Below are 18706 nucleotides of genomic sequence, written 5' to 3'. Positions count from 1 at the left end.
CAAGGAGGTTATGCTAAAGAAAACTGAGACAACCTTAGAAGCGAGATCCCATTGCGGGTCACCTGCCTCTCAGCCATCTGCCTCTGAAGCAAATCAGAATTCTTTGACTGTCTTTCCCTGAATAAAGGTCCTAAGAGTCTCATTCCAGAAGAGTCTTTCCCAACACCAGGAGGCCAAGAATTTGAAGATTAATGGCCTTGCTAAGTACCTGTTTGCTCCCAGCAGACTATCTCCTTTAGCTGGCTGGTCATCACACTTCCACAAGACTGTCCATAAGAACAGTTTTCCCTGGTTCTCTGGGTCTTCATCGCTAAAGGTTCTTGTGTCACACGAAACTCAAATCAATCAGTCCTGCTGTCCCTTGTCAACCTGTCTTTCACTCTGGGGCATCAGACATGAACCTTGCAATGGGTAAGGGAGAGAGGCAGTATTATGTGACCAAGGAGAAGAAGAGTACCATCACATCCCAGCAGACTAATGCTTGCTTCGGACACTGCTCATGCTGAAGACAAATTACGTGAGAGTTCTAGCACCGTCAACACAGCTCAGGTGTAGAGTATGGGAGGCTGTGAGGACGGAGAATCCCATCATAGGTAGCGTCTTGAAATCCAGAGCTTTTTGAAGTCACGTCTGCATGACCTGTGCCATTGACCACATGCTTTCAGAAGTCCCTGAATGAGGAGCCAGTCCATGGACCTTCTGATAAAATTCATACCACTGAACTTACCCTTGCAACAACCCCAGGGTTCAATTCACGATCTGAGTGCTATGTCACCCTCCCCTCCACCTTAGCCTGCAGCTCGCTATGTCTGCATGGTCTGCACCCGAAAAAGACTGCCTCTCAAAACCCTAACCAAGCTTTGGCATGTTTTCCTAAAAACAAAGTAATGGGCTTCGTTATAGCATTTCATCCCTTCTTTTACTGATCCTTCCTCCACCATTGACCCCCCACTTTCTGGTTGTATTCCTAGTCCAGTAACCCCACTCAGCTTTCATGTTATTAACACGTGTATTCTATTACTCTTTTCTTCCTCTCTACCTCCCGTGAGATCTCTTTTTTCTCCTCTCATGGTTTCCTTTCAAATTTTATGACCTATGCACATAAGTATACATGAACACACACATATACTCACACGCACACACACAGGGGAGGGAGGAATGGGGGAAATTAAAATTAAAATTGTTTTGCTTTTTTTGACTAGGATCAATCTTGGGTTGTCCTCTCTTTCAAGGCTAACTCCAGTTCAAGCAGGACTCCTGCTTGGTCCGTTTATGGAACCCCCACCCTTCCTCATTGCTGCCTCACAGAAGCTCAGTACACTGGGCTGCTTGGGACAAGCATCCTGTCAAATTGGTTTAGAAAATAAAACAAAACAAAAAGTTATCCCTCATAATTTCTGATTGTGATTTTTTTCATTTTTAGTCCACTGCTCTCCAGCTTGGTAATAAGTCTCCTTTCCTACAAAATCCTAGAGTTGAACCCAATCTTCAGCCTTCAGAACGATTTTGTGGCATCCCTGCATGGTGGCCTTTCCTTGAGTACTCTCTCTCTCTAACAAATGTCAGGGATTATGTGCTTCTTTAACATACAAGAATCCAAACATTAAAATATTAATCAATTGCTGCTCAGTGGTTGGGGCTCGGGTAAGGAAGACCGCCTCGACAATGCTTACTTCCCAGTGAGTTCTTAGTCAGCTGAACACAGAGTACTCATGAGGCAAGCAATAAAAATTCACGACCAAACAAAATACAAAGAATTTCTTGAACATTCTAAAGCTCAGCACAGCTGCACCCCAATTCCAGTCTTGGTCCGATCCAGTGTCTGCTTGTCGATGCGTCTGCTCGATCTCCATGTCACAATTGACTTCATCTCGTTTTGGAGTGATTGTGCTGCCACAATTGATCCCCTGGTGTCCCCCAAATTCATAAGTTTCAGCTGGATCCCCAGTGTGCTGGTTTCAACAGGTGAAACTTTCAGGAAGCCAGTTCTGAGGGCGACCCCCTCCCATGAGGGACTGTGACTCCCACACAGAAGTGCCTCGCTTGCAAAAGCTTACCAACTGTCATGTTTGCATATCTTCCCATGAGCACCTATGGTCATAGCTCTAAAGTAAACATAAGCAGATTGCACAAATGAGAGAGAGGGAGAGGGAGAGGGAGAGCGGCTTGCCCTGCCGGGTCCACCCTCTACCATGTGGGGATACAGAAGTGATGCTTCTAAAGGACACCACAAGCCCTTGCCAGACAGCGAATCTCCTGGAGCCTTGATTGTGGACATCCGAGTCTCTAAGACTGTAGGACATAAAGCTTTGTTGATTCTAAAGCAGCCAGGCTAGGGTAACTTTATATTGATTCTAGAGGGTGGCCTATGTAGCAGTGGGTTTTGACATCTTTCATATACATGTCCTTATATTTTGGTCTCAATTGTTATTTTAGATATCTTTGAAACAGAAGTCAAAATATACTATGGTGATCACCTTTGCCGTTTTGTTTGTTTGTTTGTTTGTCTGTTTGTCCTGTGTCTTTAGCCCAACAAAGCTGAGCTGTGATAGTAGATGCATTGTTGGTCCATACTTTTTTTTTAATATACATTATTTTATTACAAACTTTAAAAAAAATAACAAGAGAAAATGCAACATCCTAAAAACAATTACTGGCAATACAAATTCCTATGTATGTTTGCTGTGCTACCATAAGAAATTAAAGAAACCATTAAATATTTAGGAACATTCAACATCAAAAGCTTTAAATCTAACTGTATGTTGTAGCCCCCCAAAAAGCTACAAACTCCTTTTTTAAAAAAGTATTTTCTCTACAAAGAATCTCATCAGCTATACAAAAATCTGTACAGTTTTTATACTGAAGCTAATGTTGAGCTGCACTTGAATTTCACATTCTTAGCAAAATAAGTTGCCTGAGCACATACACTCCACACATTTTAGGACAGCCATTTATTCTTCATCCTCATCTTCTTCCTCATCGTCTTCATCTTCTTCTTCCTCCTCCTCCTCTTCCTCATCTTCTGGTTCATTCTTCTTCTTTGAGCCTGTTGGCCTACCAGGACCCTTCTTTCCTACTTCACTTTTGCCCTTGGCACGGTATGCAGCAATATCCTTCTCATATTTCTCCTTTAGTTTAGCTGCCTTCTGCTCATAGGGTTGTTTATCTTTGGCAGACGGTTCAGACCACATCTCACCCAATTTTTTTGCAGTATCTCCAATAGACAGGCCTGGGTGTTCACTTTTGATCTTTGGGCGATGTTCAGAGCAAAACAGGAAGAAGGCAGACAGTGGTCTCTTTGGAGCATTAGGATCCTTTTTCTTTCCTTTCTTATCACCTTTGGGAGGAACGTAATTCTTCATCTCCCTGTCATAGCGAGCTTTGTCGCTCTTGGCCAAATCTTCGAACTTCGATTTTTCCTTTGCAGACATGGTCTTCTATCTCTCGGAGCACTTCTTGGAGAACTCGGCGAAGTTGACCGACGAGTCGGGGTGCTTCTTCTTGTGCTCCTCGCGGCACGTCTGCACGAAGAAGGCGTACGAGGACATCTTGGCCGGCGGCTTGTTGGGGTCTCCCTTGCCCATCGCTGACGGTGGCGCGGCGTCTACCTGGCGCGAGCGTGTCCCTCCGAGGCCGACACGAACACTTCCTTCCCCAAGCTCTGGCAAGAACTGGCTCCTCTGTTGGTCCATACTTTAAGCTAACTCAGAAAACTGAATAAGAAACTAGCCTTTCAACTATAAATTCACACAATCCTTTTCTTTGGAACTGAGTGTGGCTTTTCAGGAGGGAGGAATGGGTTAGTTCAAGGTGCTTGTAATTTAGAAAATAAATCAGTGATCAACAACCCTTAAACACTTGACTGTTTACCCTGGTTTGAGAAAGAATACCTTTCCTTCACCATGAAGAATAAATTTGAGAAAGAAAAAAAAATGTACTGTTTGCTGTGCAGGAATAAAGTTTCATTCCCTGCATGTTCCAGCTTAATTAATGGATGTCTAATAACACAAAATATGCAAAATTAAACAATATCCACAACAGATAAGTCAGATATTGGTTCTCTCTGTTATTTTTTGAGACTTCAGAAAAGCATCCTTTGCCAAATCCCACAGAGGGCCTTGCCATCAGCATTGCTCCCGTGTAAGTGTCCTGAGTGCGCCCCTAAGATAACCTGCCCTATCAGCCTCGTGGATTCAGACACACGGTACCCCAAGCCCAGGGCCACTGTGCGTTTAGAATACATCTAATGGAAAGGGAGGGCCTCTAAGTGGTTAATAAGATAATAGTGAGAGAGGAATTAATGAAGATGCATGATCAGATGGAAATTTCCCTCCAAATTAATGACGGAAGACTTATGGGAGGTGAATCTTCAGTCAGGGATTTGCTAGATCATTGGCAACACTCAAATGTCACTTTAAGCCGTAACTTTTGAAATTTCCCTTTGGAGAAAAGTTTTTTATAAGAACTGACAAGAGTCTTTTTAAAATGTGCAGCGATTTCTCTCTCTACGTCAAGAAAGTTCGCAAACAAATGCTAAAGTCGTCAAAATGATGCAGGGTCTGGGCAGAAAGATTAGTCACTAAAGAGTTTGCTGCATGAGCACCAGGGCCTAAGTCCCAGCCCCACCACCCACATGAAAGCCAGGTATGGTGGCATATGCCTGTAGTGAACAAGGTGGGGGAACGGTGTGGAGAAGCTCGTGGACCAATAAGCCTGGGATGCACAGCATCCATCAGCAGAAAAGAAACCCTGTCTCAGATAAGGTGGAAGGAAGGTGAAGAATAACAACCAAGCTGCTGTCCTTCCTCATGGGTACCGGGGTATGTGAGCATCTCCATTTGCATACATAAAAATGCGCGCGCGCGCGCGCGCACACACACACACACACACACACACGAGTGGGAATCATATGCAACCTGAAAAACACTTGCTTTGACCTTTACTAGCTCTCTGTCCCCAGGTTCCTCTGATGTCTCCGTAGATTCCAGAACCCATTGTGACTCATCAAGGTGTTTGCAGGCCTGCGTGTGTTTCCATCCCATCACTCTCTGGGCAAGCGGAAACTGGGGCCTTCCTGCGGAACTGAAGGCCTGGGAACTGACGGGTCTGGTCAGCATACATCTCCTTTTGTAGGAACTCGTGTTGTCAGTCAGATAACTCATCTCTTCCCTCACCTGTGTGGTGGGTAAAGGTGATGCGAGTAGGAATGGCCCCCACGGACTCATGTGTGTGAAAGCAGGGCCCACAGGGAATAGCGGTACTAGGAGGTGTGGCCTCGCTGGAGTGGGTGTGGCCTCGCTGGAGTAGGTGTGGCCTCGTTGAAGACATTCCTTTAAGAGCTGAGTAAACACAGTTTTTAAACAAAGATAAGATACACCTTGAGCAGGCAATTTGGGTAGAATTTGCTAACTGGTTAAACACCTCCAACAGCTTAGGCTCTGGTCTTCGATTCAGTGTTGTTCCTTCGTTGAACACGATAAAAGCTTCAAAGCATTTTGCTTTTCTTTTTATTTAAACACAGGGAAGAACTAACAGTGGTCTCGATTTATTGGGAGCATAAATGTAGTTATCTAAATAACAGATATTGTTGTAAAATCTATCAGAGAAATTCAGTGATTGAAGGCCTCAGTGTTAGGCTCATTCCAAGTCCCTTGACTCCTATTGAATTAGAGTAGATTTTTTTTTAATGTTCCTTTAATGGAATTTTTTTCAGGAATGAATTTAATTGGATTTAAAGATATATTGGAATATACAGCTTCTTTAATAACAAAAGGATAGAACCAAAAAGAAAAGAAAAGAAGGGAATCAAAGGCCAGAAGGAGGAAGGAAGAGGGCGAGGCCCTTCTGCTTTTCCATGTCCCTAACATGCCTGCTGTCGCTTCACCAACCTTTCCAAAGTACTCAGGACACTCCCGGAACCGGCACAGCGTGCTGTATGCAGCTCTCCTTCCCATAGATCAAACCGCTCTTCAGCGATGTTAACCAAATAAATGCATGAATGAAGCTTCACGCTAGCTAGCAGAGGATGCTCTAGTGTCTCCTGCATGTTCACGCTCTGTCCCCAAAAGTGCAAACCAAAGTAGTAATTTGGAGGTCCAGGCTTTAAACTGGAGTCTTCTACATGGCCCAGATGGCATGGCTTTTCGCCTGTAGTACCTACCTGTCAAATCTGCTCAAATCCGCACCAAAATCTCCTAGAAAATCCTCGTGATTGACAAGGCTTTGATTCTGTGTCTGAGATTTGCCTGGTCCAAAATGATTCAGATGTTTAGATCAGCCCAGCCCTATCTCGAGCCCTGAAAGTTCAGTGTTCTCTATTTATGAAACCACTAATTAAAAGTTGTCAGCCACACGAAGACGTACGCATTACTCATGCCGCTCTCTGATAGGAGATGGCCAAACTTGAATCCATTAAATACTGACGTATCGATGTCTTGTCTTGAAAAATAAAAAAATAAATCCTTTTAGTAGACAGGAAGGTCCAATTTGGCTAAATTCCTACAAGTTCGCTAGCATAGAGTCAAGTATCTCCAAATTCAAAAAGGTCACCCAGCACCTCTATCTCTGAGGGAATGTAATGGCAGACTCCATCCAGCTGCTGCCCAGGTGACAACATCCGTTGCAAACATTTCCTCACCCCCAGATTCTGATAGGCACCCTAACTGAGCCACTGTGAGACCCAAGCTAGCAGACTCCCTACATCTCTCGCCCAGGAGGCACGGTTACACCTAAAAAGCTATTGCTGTCCACACATCTGCTCCCACACACTTCTCTCTCTCTGGCCAGAGAGTCTGAGAGCCCGGCTGTGGACTTGTACTGTGAAACCACCCCATCCTTGGGAAGGATTAAGAGATGCCCACTTCTGCCACATGGGCCCTGGTTTCCTCTTTTTCCAAGGCCCTGCCGTGTCTATCAGTTCATGGTGTTAATAACTTTTCTAATACACTCCCAAGTCCCCCATAATGCATCCGTGTCTTCTTTCCATCTGAAACTTCGCATGTGAAACTCTTTGGGAATAAGCTAAAAGGCCTTCTGGGCTCTCTCACTTCAAAGTTATCCCCGTGGGTATTACAGTTTATCACCGTGTGTGTTTGAGAGCCTACAGGTGCCACACTGTTCTAGGTGCCTGGAGTTTGGAATCAAACAAAGCAATGCCTGCTGCCCCTTGGGCCTTACATTCCAGCAGAGGGGTAAGCACTAGGGAACATCGATTTAAAAAGTAGAGAACCAGGAGGGTTTTAGAAAGCTCAACTCGGATCTATTTTCTTCCGCCTTCCCAATAATTCAGTGAGCTAATTAATTCCCTGTCCTGCTAAAACTAGCCAGAGCAGGTTCTTTATTTCGGTAACTGAACCTCAACTAATGTGATTAGCCAGCATGCTTTGTGAAGTCTTGACCCCAATTTCTCTTTTAAAACTATAATAATGGAGTATCGTCCAATATACTGTCCTGGGTTTTAAGTAACTACCTCATTTAGTGCGGGGAGGTAGGGACCAGTGAAAGGATGCTGGGCAGCTGTGAGAGAACCACCTTGGTGACCTGAAATCCAGACGAGAAAACAGGCAGGTGAAAGAGAGGACAGGCGCCTGGACCTGCTGGGAAGGAGTTAGCTCTTCGCTGGTCTCCACCCCAGCACCTCACATCTTGGGTTATTCCACTCCTTGCCCATGCCCCGTGAGATGGTATTCTCGTGTTACATGAAGGATCAAAAATGTCACACATTACCAGGCTTAAAATGGATTGTGTCTTTTGCAACACTTTTCCATTCCACGTTTAGAATTTTTCCAGTTGGGACTGCGGATGTAGTATACTCGTCTGGCCAGCTAGAAGGGAGACAGTACGTGTAGCCTTGTATTACTTATCTGCTTCTGCGTGGCATATCACCCAAAGCATAGTGGTCTCAAGTAATAACCCATTTATTTTTGTTCACAAGTCGTTGGTCAGCTCCATGCTGCTGCTGATCCGAGACAGCCCTGGCTGCTTTGGGCTCGTGCCTCTGTGGTCAGTGGGATGGTCAGCTGGGAACAAGAGACTCCATAATGGCTTCTCACTTATCCAGAAGATTATCTGTAGTTGGCTAGAGCCAGGAGGGTAACCAAGCTACGGATCTTTCTTCTCCCAGCACCTCAGCCCAAGTTTCTCTATGTCATGGCAATAGTCACGGCTCTATCTACAACACAAATGGGCAAGCCCTGGTGTGTGAGTGCTTTTCTTGTCTCTGGCGATTTCACATTGCCTATGAAACCAATGGCCAAAGTAAGCCAGAGATTCAAAGCTTAGAGTCAACCTAGAACAAGAGTACAAAGGAAACATCTTCAACTGGCAACCAGCAAGCACACAGCCTTGGCCCAATGAGATTGCATTCTTCAACTTCCTGGCATTATCTGTCCTGATGAAATAGGTGAAGTGAAGCTGATTTTGAAGTTGGGGGCTACAGCATTCCTCAGACTTCAGATCTTTCCATGTAGCCATCAGATGGGCACCTATGTGCTTGGACAAGACCTGAACGCTCCACACGGCTCCCATCCAAACAAGCTTTTGAGATCACCTGTTCATTTTCATAATTATTGTCATGAATCTGAGGTTCATAAGGACACAGAATTTCAGAACACCAACTCTCTGCTATGTGCCCACAGCCTGGAACAGGGTAGGAGGTAATTCAGTTTGCTTCTCTTGATCTCCTCCTGTGTGCAGTCTCTAGGGCTTGAGATACAGGTATGAAAGACTTAAGTCCTTGGCTTTAAAGAGCTCTAAGCCTAAGGGGGCACTGAGTGGACTAATGATTAAATGACAGTGTGACACTTGAGACAGCAGCTAAAGCCTGGTGTGTTAAGAAAAGGACTGGGGGAGTGAGAGTGGGCAGAAGAAGCAAGGTGAAGGGCCGTTCCTGGGGCGTAGGTAAGAAATGATGCATCATGGGGGATCCAGGAGGAGTGTGCTGTGGATATGATTAAAATACATATGTATGCTTATGGAATTCTCAAGGAATAAGTAAAAATCTTTTTAAAGAGGTTATGCAGACCACAGAGGTGAGAGAAGATGACAACTGAGCCATGGAGGGAAAGTGAGCTGATCTCGGTGACTGAGTACATGCAGAAAGGGGTCGTGAGGGCCAATCGCGGATGATGGTGGGTGAACGGGATACAGGTGAATAACAAGAAACATTTTCCACATTGAGAGTCCAAGTATAAGCCACAGTGCAGAGGTTCCAACTGGCTACCCCATTGTTTTGATAATGGTTTTGAGCAGAAACAATTCCCAATAAACATTCACGACTCTCCTTAGTCCTACACACCTTAAAGAATTCTTTATGCTCATAAGTCTTCAACGTCCTTGTAATTGCCTTTTCAATCTCTACTCCACCTCGAAAGTGTCATCAAACCCAAACTGAGTAAAATTATTTTTCTATAGAGTAATATATTTTTATTGTCCATGTCCACTTCGAGAAGCCAACAATCTCTTTTTTATTGCTATTATCTTACAATCATAAGAGCTCCGTAGTTGGATTATGATTGCTTCAAATGAAGAAGCTTGGTCCAGGTAATTTCTCACGACAGAAGTCCATGAAGAAGGTTAAGTCTGAAATCAGGCATTTCAGATAATGCATCCAAGTTCAGACATTTGATTTATTGCCTGGCCTCCCTGATGATTAAATATTCGACTACCCATTGCAACTCCACATATATTCATAATGTAATGGTCAAAGCGGGCTTACCACACAGCAACTCCCCACCTTCTGCCTCTAGAGAGGAGCACCAGCCTGCACACAACCCAGAGTAACAAAGAGAAACTGGATACCAAGATCCGAGAAAGAATAGAAGCAACTAATGAGGTTTATGAGAATCAGCTTTCCCTCCCCAGCGCCAGGTTCTACGAAGTTTTCCTCTGTGGTAAAGGACCTGGAGAGCAGCTGTCAAAAATATGGCATGGCTAACCCTCGAACAAATTAAAAAACACCATCTGCAGACAAGGCAGTCTGATCCGCAGATGTGCGCCAGCACAAAGCCCAGGGAAGAGAAAATGGGTTGGCAGGACCGAGGTTAACGCGACTGAAAGCAGACAACATATGGTTCTCCACTGAGAGGGGCAATGCGCTACTGCAGCCAACGATTGCAACATTCATAAACAGCTATTGAACCTCCCGCGCACCCCTAAATGCCTGCGTTTGTGTCTTTAAAGTTTCCTTAGGAGCAGTAGGTAGAGCAATTACAGAGGACTACAAATTCAGCATCTTTTCATGTACCATTAGTCGTTCAGGTATCCAGAGAAGGTCCCTACACTATCTTTAATCTGTCCTCCCCGCCCCCAGTCTAGTTACACCTCTCATTAAAACTAACTCTTTTGAAATATGCAGCACCAGCTAGCTTGTCCCACTTGCTAATGGTCCTGAATTGATTCTTAATTAGTTGCAGTTTTGGAAAGAATCCAATTAAAATAGTAGGAGATTCCAATGGCGGAGAAGAACTCGCGAATGCGCACCGTGCTCCGAGCTGCTCTTCTTTGCAGTAAGGCTTGCTCAGGCGAAAGGCAGCTATGCAAAATATGGCAGGATTCAAAGCACACGAAGCATGCTCAGGTTTTAAACAGAAACCGTCACATGGTAATTTATCCTCTAGTCATAAAACATGATCAAAGAAAGGCAGCCAAACGCTGTTAGAAAAATTGCATTCCTTCATTCCTTTTTCTCCCCTTCCTAAAAGGACAGGGTACTAATTCAGGAGAAGACAGCAGAATCTTTTCAATATATATATATATATATATTTTTTTTTTATTTGCTTTGTGTTTTCCAGTCCTCTACCTAAATTCCAAAATGGGGGGCATGTAAAGCTTAGTGAGGGAAGAAATAAGGGGGGTAAGCAGTGTGAGAGGGAAGGCTGGCGGCAGCTAAATAGGATATTTTCCAATGTTCTTTCCTAAGGCCTGGCTGCTACCAGCAAAATTCCCAGTGTTGTTTATGAGGGCAGCCGGAGGTCATTTGACAGGTATGGCTTTTATGGTTCGGATTTAATTATAGAAAAGTGAGGTCTCAGAAAAGCAAGGTCTCAGGAAACCCAGGCTGGAGGACTCCTGCCACTGCTGGTAGGTGACAGTCACGTGGCCAGCTTTTGTATTCAACGGTAATAACTCACTGCTCCAGCCTGGGATGGAGCCCAGGTCCTCTATTCCCGGAGGAGCGTCTACCAGCCTGGGAAGGAGCCCAGCTCCCCTATCCCTGGAGGAGCGTCCACCAGCCTGGGATGGAGCCCAGCTCCCCTATCCCCGGAGGAGCATCCGCCAGGCTCACAGAATCTTTGATCGGCAGATAGCATGATCAGAATGCAGGGTTTGTCTTTTGCAAACTTTCCTGTCCCGAAATTTGTATCCAGCGAGGGGGTGAGCCCGCTTTTATTTGAATAATGAATTGCAGTAATTAATACACACATTGATTTTTTTTCAAATCTCCCTAAAGGCTATTTCCATTTTTAATTTCTAGAAAAGAATACATATCATTCCCTTAACAAGAAACTGCTCTCCATTTCAGAGTGTGTGGGGCGGCGGAAGCACACATGCATGAACAAGAAACACCGAAGTAAGTGTTCAAGGTGGGGCGGCGGAGCATTCAAGAATTCGCACCACTGTGTGAACAGGAGACGCTGCCCCTGTGGGATTTCACCAGCAGGACCGGATCCGTCAAACACTTGTGAATGCTTTTTAAAGACACAGTTATTTGAAGTGTGCGGTATTCACACGGATAAATATCCCCTTCCGTCTAACCAAGGGTTTTCCCCTCAACTATTAATAAAAGAGACATCCTGTGGGGGAAAAAAAGGAAAGGAAGCTTTAAAAAAAAGAATTAAATCTGAATCTATTGAAATTGTGCAATTTTAATTAAGGGTCATATGATTTCCTCCAGTGCCTATAGCGAGAAAGAAAGAGACGAGAAAGAGAGACACGAGAGAAACAGAGCAAAGGAGAGATTGATTGACTGAACCTTAAGAAAATGTATCAGGGCTTAGGATGATAGGGTTTCTCTTACGCGAGAAATAATTCTTTTCTTGCGCCAGGGTTCTCAGTAAATACCAATATAGAGAGAAAAGTGTGTGTGTGTGTGTGTGTGTGTGTGTGTGTGTGTGTGTGTGTGTAGAGTGTGTGTGTGTGTGTAGAGTGTGTGTGCTTGTGAGTGTGTGTCATGATCTGGTGCTTATCTGAATGTCGCGGGGACCCAGAGGCAGGCAGGAGGCAGCCTGCAGGAGCCAGGGAAGAAGGAGGGTTTGGAGGCGCATGCAAACACAAGAGATACCTGATTGACCTTTTGCTGACTCTGAGCCACGTGACGCGCAGGCCGCCTTCTTAGAGTGATGGCTTTAGAAGAAGATGTTAAATTTAACCTCTGGCGCAATGATAAATTGACAATAAAAAATTCAATGGCTTGGTAATTACCAATCACTTTGGACATCGGCAACATTTTTCAGCTCTGTCACTGTGCACTGGCACAAAAGCTTCGGCTGGAGTCCTCCCGGTCTTCCTCTTTTTAACTTTGTTTTCATGATGCAGATTAAATCTGCCACCCTATTACTGATTCATTTTCCTAATTTTTCATGTCTGCACCATGCCCCAGCTGCACCAGGCTGATAATTGTGGAGCCCAGCCCTGATGATTAACATCAGAAGAATTAATTATGCCTGCCATTAAAATTCCGAGTTGCACATGGTGATCAAGAAAAATTAAGTTTCTCTAGGCCTCTAAATCATTTCACCTTTGCAGGGAAGGATGGGGCCTGGACAGCAGGGCTGCAGCCCGGGGTTCCTGCGGAGGTCGAAACCACATGCCCTTCGTGTAATTCAGCGAAGGCTTTCCAGGCTCGTTTTTGTCCAGGATTTGGAGGAGAAGATTTAAGGCTTACAAAAATAAAGGGAAGCTGAAAGATATTCTTAATCTTTTGCTTTGAAAGGGGGTTAAAAATAGAACTTTCTCTGCAGCTCGGATGCTTTTCCTGAAATATCTGTTAAACTAATTTGTAGAGGAATACATTCCACAGGGGAAAGAACCACGACCCTTAGAAAGAGCTGATGAAATGAGGGTGGCAGGGGCTCCTGAGCTTGACAATCACTGTAAGTGGGAAGACAGGAAATGTTCGCTCGAGCTGACAAATGCAGTGGCACGTCTTAGAAATAAATTGATGACAGAATAAAAGCAGATTCCTCAGATCTTTAGGCTAAATAATAATGAATAAAAGAAGCCAGTTGGCTGACGCGTTTCCAAAATGACTGTTGCAGGAGAAACCCAAAATGTATTCCGTCTAACCTAAGGTACAAAATTTACTAGAGCTGTGGAGAGACAGACGCCGTGCATCTATCTTTCCACTCTATGCTCTGTTTTTAAATTACCATCATAATGTATATTACAGGCTTGGCTTTCAAAGTCTACAGAAGGAGTCGTATTTTGATGAACGGATGTAAATATCTTACACCCAGTGGTAAATCCCTCATTCACCTCTATACAAAGAGTATGCATAAGCTGCGCCTCACATTGGCTTCGTTTACTACGTTTAAAAAGCTATCCCGTAAGACAACTGTTTCAATGATGCTCACAGATGCTTCTGTGAGTTTTGGGGACACTAAATCTACAATCTACAAGGGCATGTTAGCCGTATGCCCATTCCAGGTGAGAGGACAAGGGCAGGGAAGAGTGAAAAGTGAGTTCTAATACGGCTACATTAGGAAAAAAGTAAAACCTTGTCCGTTCTGAAGCCGGGTGCCTGCACAGGAAGTCTCTGACTTTGTGACGTGGCAGAATCCCCACTCTGAAGGGTAGCTTCAGCGGCCATCTCCCAGCCACTCCCTGCCATAGGAACACGGGTGCCCAGCTGCTTACCTCTGTCTGCACTCAAAGGCACACCGACTGCAAGTTTATTCTTCTTGCCAAGACTTTTCAAGGTTGAGATGATATTAGTAGAAATGTCTACTGACATCCTGAAGTCTGAAAAGCCATAAAACCTGTTCAGAGAACCGCAGAGATAGAGGTGATCAAAGCAAACAACTAATTGAACTCCTCACATTTTCTTCCCCGTGACTGAGCGGACTTTGAAGTGAACATTTTCCGGGAAAGATTCAACTTCTTTAGGAAGCCTAGAAACAGAAGGAAAAGTTGGTGACAAGCGTTTAAATCTTTTCTACAAAAAAAAAAAAAAAAAAAAACTTATCAGGCAGTGGTGGCACAGGCCTTAAATCCTAGCACTCGGGAGGCAGAGGCAGGCGGATCTCTGTGAGTTCAAGGCCAGCCTGGTCTACAAGAGTTAGTTCCAGGACAGGCACAAAAGCTACAGAGAAACCCTGTCTCAGGAAAAACAAACAAACAAAAAAACTAGAGTTAAAATTGAAGTGAATATTGAGATATAGTCTCCTCTCCTAAATGTCCTAAATAATAAGCAAATTCAACATGAAAACTGTGAAGCATCAGAGAGACGGGCGGAAAGAAGGAGAAATGCAGGGAGGGTGACTGGAAATAGATACCACTCGTGCCCGATGTTATTCAGATTAAATACATATAATGCAACACCAAATAATTCAGAAGTGTCAAAAAGTAGCATAAGAAACAGTAGTGTAACGCTGAATAGTAACGTTGCCACAGATGCAAATCAAGATGGCGGCTCAGAAGAAACAGAAGCAGTAGACGTGGTGTGGGGGAAACACTCTCAAGCGCAGGGAGCCGAAAGAGAACGGATGAGAGGTTTGCTGGAACGGTACTGGATAATGAGAGCGGGATAAAGAGATGCCAGGTTTTCCCACCTGCATCCATCCCCCTTTCAAACAGACTAATTTCTTAGTGAGCGCTAAGTAAACAGGCTCGTACTCAGAGCAATAAAAAAGAGGTTATAAGAGAATAATTCAGGTATCGTAAATAGTAACTTTGATTTTGCTTAATACATCATTTCTGATGTGTTGTTAAGACTCGTTGGTACCGCTGGCACTTAGGCTCCGGCTGGAGGTGGGTGAGGGTGAGTGGGTAGGTAGGTGGGTGGGTGGGTGGGTGGGTAGGTAGGTGGGTGGGTGGGTGGGTGGGTGGGTGGGTGGGTGGAGGTGAGTGCATGCGTTCCCATGAAATACAGAAATACTGCAGGGCTGCTCTCTGATTAGGAAAATTAGGAAGCAGTTCGTATTAATTAACTTGATTCCCATTACTTATAATCATCTCTTTCATTTCTTAATTTTATTTACTCTTTGGTTTTCTTATGCTAAGTAAAACACCCACGATAAGCAACTCTATCCAGATAGAAACTTGATTATCTGGTTATTGAAGCCTGGCTTCTCCTGGAAACTTGGGAGTGTTGTCAACATTTTGAAGTTATTAGTTCTAAAGTTGATTTTGACATGAAATACACACATCTGTGTATATGCTTAGAAATTATTAGCTTTATGTGTAAAATAAGTCTCAATAAAGCTATTTTAAGAGAATGGATCATAAGTCAAAAAATTTACTATTGGGGGCATCTCTTTCCCCCTCTCTTTGTGACAGAAGTTGGATTTGTGCTGCGATTTCTTGATTCAGCAAATATTCCTGGCCACCTTTTATACGACAAGCTTCTTCCTATGAGGTGAGGATGCCGTCAACGTGATACACAAGAGTCTGTCCTGGCAGAGCTTACTCATCTCGGGAACAGACTAGGAGATCATTAGGAATCACGGTAAGAAACCACACCGTCTGAATCGCCAGTGTGAATGGTGGAGGATGCTATTGTAGGTGGAGGCCAAGGTGGGACAGAAGGGAGAGCTTGTCAGAGGCCTTAGCAGGCCAACAGTCTGAGTGATTACATTGTAAATATATAAGCCATAAGAGTAAGTCTGAGAGCAAGACATGGAGTTTCCCTACCTGTTAGAGAGGTGGGCACAGAATGGGGTGATCTCAGGCAAACTAGGGCATCTGCACACCAAAGAGCAAAACCAAGATTTCACTCAGACATGCAATAGAAAGCTGTGGATGGGTATTAAACTGGATTACAGAGAGTCTGAAAATAGCCCCTCTAAGGGGTCCCCAGAGCTGATTTTTGATTAGACAGATTAAGGATGGAAATGGCACAGGCAGGTGGCAGGTTTGGCATCTATTAAGAAATCTAGAGGTACTTCTAGCCACTCCACCACACCGGGTTATGTTACAAGGTCCCTTGGAGCAAGACTGGCCGGAATTGCTCTCCTCCAGCAGCTTCGGGTCAGTTCCAGGACATGAAAAATGTTTTTGCTGAATCCCCAGGGCTCTGCGGCATACCATATAGCAGAAAGCATTTGGGTTTGGGAAAATTTCCGAGCAGGTGCTGCCAATCCGCCACTGCAGCCAAGAAAAGGGTCCAAAAGCTCTCCCAAGCAACATCTTCCCAGAGCACGGGAACTCTGTGCTTCCCAGGGAGCTATTGAAGAAGAATAAACTATAAACGCATCTCTGAACAACTGCCTGGAATTGTGCATCCAGGGTACCGACGTTTGGAACCTATCTCCCCAAACCAACCATTTTCATCTCCGCTGAGAAAGGCGAGTGTGTGTCTTCTCTCTGACTCTAGTTATACATCACGATGTTGCTAAGGCAGGGCGGTACATGTAGCAACAACCTACCCCTTGCCCATGAAATACACCTTGGAACAGCATCTGAGAATGGGATAGGGCTGGGGAGGTGGCTCTGAGGGTGATGCACTCCCTGCACAAGCACAAGGTTCTGGGTCCAGATCCCCAGCTTCCATGAAAAAACTTGACACAGCCGCATTTGTAACTCCAGCGCTTGGGGGAGGGGGAAGGTAGGGGTGGCACGGGCCAATCCCAGGGGCTCACTGGCTATGCTGTCTAGCTGAAACAGTGACCTCCAGGTTCAGTGAGCAACCTTGTTTGGAAAATGAGGTGGGAAGAAGTTGACGATACCCAACAACAATCTCCGGCCTCCACACTACACACAAGCACACAGACACACACACACACAGACACATAGTTCACGCACAAACACACACATTTGTACGTATATACACATAGTTCACGCACAAACACACACACATTTGTACATATATACACACAGTTCACACACAAACACACACACATTTGTACATATATACACACAGTTCACACACAAGCACACACACTTGTACATACACACACATAATTCATACACATGAGCACACACACACACACACTTGTCCATACACACACATAGTTCACACACAAGCACACACACTTGTCCTTGCACACATCCACCACAAGCAGAAGGGAGGAGCAGAAGGAAGAGGAGGAGGGTTGAAGCCTTAGAGCTTGCTGTGGCTCAAACTTGTAACACCAGCTACCCTGGAGGCCGAGGCAAAAGGAAGACCAGCCTGAACTACATATCAACTTCACAACCAATCTAGGAGACTCACCAAGACCCAATCTGAAACGATAATAAAAGTAAATTCCAGGCCTGTTGACTCACACGGTGTTCCCATACTCAGGAGGCTGGTGCAGAAGAGCTGCTATGAACTTGAGAGCAGCCTGGGCTACAGAGTGAACTCATTTTCAACCCGGATTACAGTGTTAGACTCTGTCTCAAAAAGAAAAAAGAAAAAAAAACCAGATGACAGACAGATAGAAACATTGGAGGAACTCGAGGCTGGTGAGATGACTCAATTGTTAAGAATACTACTGGCTGCTCTTCCAGAGGACCTGAGTTCTATTTCCAGCACCCACATAGTGTCTCACAGCCATCTGTAACTCCAATCCCCAGGGGTCCAATGTCCTCTTCTGGCCTCTTTGGGCACTGCATGCAAGCAGTGCACAGACATACTTAGAGGCCAAACACTCACGCACATAAAATAAAATATTTTTAAAGCACTTATTGAAAGCAGGTTCATAACAGCTATGTTTTAAAGTGCCTACTTCCAACAGGCACCATAACACATTCCTTGATTTCTTCAGTCATCTGTAACCCTTTGCCACAAATTCAAATATCATGTTATTTCCATTTTACAGATGAAGAAACAGAGGCATCTCTCTCACCATCACGCCTTAATAAACGTCAAACCTGCCTGAAACTCAGTCTATTAGTAATTCATGCCCCTACTATTCCCATCCAGTGGCGTCAAGCATGCTGTGATGTTTGCAGAAATTGCAAACACTTTGCACGCTGTGTCCAGCACCTTTAGAATTATCTATGAAGACACAAATAAATACAAAGTCACTGGGACATCCCCGCATTTCTTCTGCGGCCTCTCTTTGTAGCACCACCGCCAGGTGCCTTTATGGTTTGCTTTGTAAGTTTCCACTTACATACACATGTTCAGGAATGCCCCTTCTGGGGATGCTGCAGTGCAGATTTATAGCCTGTCCTACTGCATATCTATGGCTTGTGTTTCCGCATACCCTATCTCTTCACACAGACATTTATGTGCCCAGGTGGTGACCATAACAACCTAAGAGCTTCAGCAAACATGCTAAGACCCCTTTTAACAGTGTTGTTGAGATGACCTATGGCATACACATTTTATCAATGGCTCTTAAGGCAAGTGTGTGTGTGTGCGTGCGTGCATGTGTATGTGTGTGTTCGGTGCATGCCCTGGCCTGTGCATGTGGGTACATGTGTCTGAGGAAGCCAGAGGTCCATACTCACGATGAATTCCTAATAGTGTGAGATGCCATTCCCATGATTCTAGAGTTAAGCCCTAGTGGATGCGACCTGAACTGATTGCAGTTTCTCTTACAAACAATATTGACTACACTGG

General features: G+C 44.6%; 1 pseudogene; it reads right to left on the bottom strand.

The window, feature by feature from the left end:
* Positions 1–2639: 2639 nt before the first annotated feature.
* LOC142856727 (high mobility group protein B2 pseudogene) lies at positions 2640–3675 on the bottom strand (annotated as a pseudogene).
* Positions 3676–18706: the final 15031 nt, after the last annotated feature.

The sequence above is a fragment of the Microtus pennsylvanicus genome, chromosome 9 (genome assembly GCF_037038515.1).
Source record: "Microtus pennsylvanicus isolate mMicPen1 chromosome 9, mMicPen1.hap1, whole genome shotgun sequence".
NCBI classification, from domain to species: domain Eukaryota; kingdom Metazoa; phylum Chordata; class Mammalia; order Rodentia; family Cricetidae; genus Microtus; species Microtus pennsylvanicus.
Note: the sequence above shows the minus strand (reverse complement) of the source record. Positions and strands in the feature narration are given on the sequence as shown.